This window comes from Belonocnema kinseyi, chromosome 1 (genome assembly GCF_010883055.1).
Source record: "Belonocnema kinseyi isolate 2016_QV_RU_SX_M_011 chromosome 1, B_treatae_v1, whole genome shotgun sequence".
NCBI lineage: Eukaryota > Metazoa > Arthropoda > Insecta > Hymenoptera > Cynipidae > Belonocnema > Belonocnema kinseyi.
Window position 1 is genome coordinate 144,419,884 of NC_046657.1, and position 4,952 is coordinate 144,424,835.

The 4,952-nt window shown below is 32.4% G+C and overlaps 1 long non-coding RNA gene across 1 annotated transcript; it reads right to left on the reverse strand.

The window, feature by feature from the left end:
- Window positions 1-1,759: 1,759 nt before the first annotated feature.
- LOC117174630 lies at window positions 1,760-2,345 on the reverse strand. Its single transcript, XR_004467328.1, has 3 exons — window positions 2,133-2,345; window positions 1,946-2,042; window positions 1,760-1,838 (listed from the first exon to the last, which is right to left on the reverse strand). It is a non-coding gene; the product is annotated as an uncharacterized LOC117174630 (long non-coding RNA).
- Between the last annotated feature and the right edge of the window lie 2,607 nt (window positions 2,346-4,952).

Here is a 4,952-nt window from a genome sequence, read left to right on the forward strand (position 1 = left end):
AAAACTTAAAATTACCGGCAAACAAATTCACACGTACTGTTTTCAATGTACAATACCCTGATTGAAATTTAATCTCACGCTCGCATAGTGAATCGAGTAATTTTGTTAAAAAAGTTTAAATTGAAAATTATTCGAAATGCTGTGATCAAAGCTAACTTTTTGAATTTTTCATCATAATTTTATATTGTGAATTGATTGCATTTCAATAAAGTAAGAGTTTTGTGATAGTAATACCTAATAAGGGTTTAAAGAAAGAGGGCCAGAAATTGAATTTTTTGTTATTTCAATTTTGATTATCGCTGAATGAAAACCTTTTTACTCGATACGCTTAACTCGACATTTTTTATAGGATGTCAATCATTTTCATTACAAGCAGGGATGGACAGGTCTTTACAGTGTAATCAATGTTCGTAAGACGAGTTATAAGACCATGGTCAAAGCTTAAGATTTTTAAATGGTCCTTGCAAACATTGACTTCCACGTGATGGTCTGCCTAACCCTACGAGTGATGTACGATATGCGTAATTATATATAAAATTGGAAACAATAAGTGGAATTCAGAAATGTCATTTTTTTTTTAATTTACAAAATGGTCAGAAGGTATTATTGAATAAATAAAACTCGACAGAATAAAACTCTTAACACAAATTTTTATTTAAATTTAGAATTGGAGGTTACATTGCAGAGAGGAGGGATGTTCGTTGACAATTAAGTCGTAAGTCTGTAAATAATATACGTAGACACGTTTGTCGAGACCTAAAGGTCGTAAATAAATTCAATTTATAAATAAATTTACAGAAATAACAATCTGAACCGGAAGCATGAAAAATAATTTAAAATTTTTAATTATCACACTTAAATATTTTATTACATAAATTACACTGACTTCATATTTTTTTCACTAAAAATGTCTAACTTCATGGTGATACTCTTCATGATCATAAGGCGCACATTCTCCTTCATACAGTATCATGGGAGCTTAAAGAATTAATTTTAATGTTTATTTTAATGGGAATAACTATATTGTCTTAAAAACATGATATTTGGAATGTGTATACATATTTCAAATAGAACTAGTCGGCACTGAATGTTTTAAAATAAAACTTTTGCATTTTTAAAGAAACTTGAATCAACATATTTCAAAGTTAAATTAATTTTAAGAAGATAAGAAAATGGATTGGTACTTAACTCACCGAGTTTGCAATCCTCCAAGCAGTGGTACATGTCTTCTTGCATAGACCACTGTTGCCAACCATCAAATATGCAAAACTTTCTCGCTGAATGATGCTAAAACGTACGTATATATATATTTTTAAGTTTAAAATGTTGCGGAAAACAAATCGTTTTCCGATAAAAAGCGGACCGTGTAAATTTCTTTTATTTTACTTACTGAGCATTTCCGGCCACACATAATGTATTCATTTTCCTACAAGCAATATTGTTATCAGTATCAGAATTAATGTTTGTCAAAGTTTTTAGTATTTGATCATTTTTAAATGAACATGATTTCCATATAATTAAAATGTATGTGATATTATACAGAAATATTAACTCAAAGGTAAGGCTAGCAGCTTTAGTAGGCAACTAATTCTACAATAAGGAAGATACTTTCACGTATGTTTTTTCTTATAATAATAATAGTGTTACTGCTTGAGGAAAAAAAAATATTGAATTTCCTCAATATTCAGGAGAAACGCATCTTGTATTATATAGCATATTTGAATTTTAAATAATTATACTCAGCAAGGTGAAACTCACAGTTTGTGGTGGTTCTGTTCCCGGTCTAGGATGAAGTTTATGATTATGCGTACAAATTCCACGATTTATATATTTGACATCTGGAAAAATTAATAATGTTTACCATCGTGTAAATAATCATATCGTTTCGAAAACTGCCAGGTTGTTATATTTTAAATTCAGAAAATAAAATATCTTGCTAAATTACTTTTTAGTCCACAGATTCTCAAGCAATGGAAATGTTCAATCTTTACAGTCCCCTGATTAAAACCAGTAGATATGCAAACGTCCTGGGTTCCTTGCGTCTAGGAAAATATATTTTTTCAGTTTACAATTTAAGGAAAATCAACCCGTTTTCTACATCAAAAAGACTGTGTGGAATTTTATTTACTTACAGGGTCTCCACATCTTGGGACACACGTTTCGGGAGATTGCTTCAAAAAATAATTTATTTAGCAGAAGTAATAGTTGTTGTTTATGGGAGAAAAAGTTTGCCGTCCGGATTAGTATCGACCGAGGCGTGGGGTGTGAAAGTTTTAGGATTTGGGTACTACGAATTTTTTCAGAAAATAAATATTTAACCTTTAAAAATGAAGCTCAAAAATAAGTTTCACTTTTTTGCTAATAAGACTGTTTTTTGTGTTTTTTGCTTCGATCTTGAAAGAAAGGTTATGCTTTTACTATAAGACTATGTAGGTTAGAAAGGGGAATTCAAATTTTTAATTTATGAAAAAATGCGTTGTGTATTTCAGTACGTTCATGACGCTGGCTTTTGATCCCCGTCCGTAGCACAACGTGGTACACCTTCGTTGGATAGATTTTACGGAAAGTAATAATATTATGTATTCGCTTAAATGAGCTTTCTTCACATAAAATTGGTTGATAAATCGTAATTATTTCAAACAGACGGCTGCTTATAAAATTTATTTGTATCTCGACCGGTTATTATAGTAACCAATTAAGACTTCGGTCATCAAAGATATGAGTTTCAAATTTCATCCTCTAGATGGCAAAACGCTAAAAATTCTTAAAAATGAAATAAAAAATCTACGGTATGAGACAAGCTTTAATTATCCTTACATTTGATTAGAGTTCTTAAATTTCCGAAAATTAAAGTTGGGGTTATATAACCGAGAATAACAGAATTTAGGAGAATTTAAAAGAATTTAAGAGAATTTATTAATTTCTAAATTTCATAATATGTTAATTGTTTACGTTATGTAAATAGTGGAATATAAATTATTTACTAGTTTAGGCATATTCAGGAATGTATAATATGCAAAACAGTAGCTTCTTAATGAATTAAGATTGTTGAAATTAAATTATATCTTCAAAATTTAATTTTCTTTTTACCTAATAAATACTAGCATTAAACCATGATTAAATATTAAGCGTTGCTCCTTTTTCTCAAAATTTAGCTATTTATTTATCAAGCATTTCATTCTGGTATTTTTTAAGTCAAATTTTATTTGAATCGTAACCTTAGGCTTCATGCTCAAAAATTTATTTTATTTCTAAATCTTAACTAAATGTTCTTGTTTTAATCACATGCTTGACATTCTTGCGCGTTCTGTGCACTTTAAGAAAATTAAATATTGTTTTACAAGGTACACAATTTATTTTAATGGAAAAATAAGTTACTTTAGTAATTTTTATAATTCTTCCCGACTAAAGATATGAATATGTAGCTTCTTTTTTTAACATCTGAATGATCTAGAAACTGAAATATTTGAAAGATCAGAATTTAAATACATCCCGGGTGAAAATAACCTGCGTTGCTCAAGACTTGCTCACAACTAGGATATAGCTTTGGAAAATAATGTTTGAAGGATGGCTTATGTCCGCGAAGCACAGTTAAGCCACTCTAAGCTTGCGAACATATTTTAACACTTTTAGCGCCTAATGCTGATGTGCAGCTAAAATAAATGTAACGATTTTGCGTTGAAAATTAAAGTCTTTGGTTTGCCAATAGCTGACATATCTCTAAATGGTAAGCTCACTATCCGGGCTCACCGAATCGTTCACCAGGTACCCAGGAAGCCATTTACGAGAATTTTATAACATTTAAATGGTGCTAAAAGACAAAACAACCAACGGTGGCGAGTCCACGATTGGGATGAACCAAGTACAGCACCAGGTAGTTTAGCATGGATTCTTTGGGAACCATCTAAAAATTTACATTCTGCCAACTTAACAATTAAACAGGTATTCTGAGAGAATTTGAGAACAATTTAAATGGTGCCAGCAGCTAAAATAACTGAAAATGGGGAGTTAGCGATTTGGGTTCACCGGATTGTCCACACAGATCGTCCACTCACCATTTGTAGTTAATTGGTCTGTTTGCAAAATCTAAATTTTATCAAAGATACTCGCAAATGATGTCTTAAACTACTTGTTTTGCGATTCGGTGGATCCGGATCTTAGACTCACCTTTGGTGGTTATTCTTACAGTTGGCGCAATTTGTCATTTTTCGGAGAATACGTATTAAACTACCTGGTGTACGAGCCGGTTTATCCGGATTTACGACTCAACAGTGCTAGTTATTTTGAGAATTGGCACAACTTAATTTTTTTAAGTTCCCGTAGAATACATGCTAAACTACAAGTCGCGCGATCCGATACAAACAGATCGTCGACTCACCAGTGGTAGTTGATCTCGTATCCAAATTTCATGAGTGTGATGACATGAGTTGCTTAATGCCAGAAATAAAGAAGTGTGTGTCTGTCCAAGTAAGTCACAAGCAGGGACAGACTAAGCTCAATTAAGCTGCAGGCGGAACCTAATTTGGCATCTTCATTTGGCGCCCTCATTTGGCGCCCTGTGATCTTAGGAGGAAGCAGGCGGTCGCCTGCTTCGCCTTCGCCTTCAGCCGGCCCTGGCCACAAGAACGTTCTCGTTCAGAAAAGGATAATTTGGTGAAACTTTAATCAATTGTATGCAGAATTCCACTCAGAATATAGAGCGATTAAAGTAGGCTTCACGAAATTCACACATTTTAGATCGAAGCATTGCGTTTTCGCAGGGAGTATCCGCATGGACAGATGCTCTTTAAAGACGCCGATCCTGAATGTTGATCAGTTTGTGCATGAGGTTTGCGAAGAGTTTCTGAATCTAAAAGCCCATCATTTTCTTGCTATAGAGAAGTCATTACTTTTCGCAAATATGAAAATAATTTTTAAAAATGTCGAATTTTTTATCTCATTTGATTTCGCTG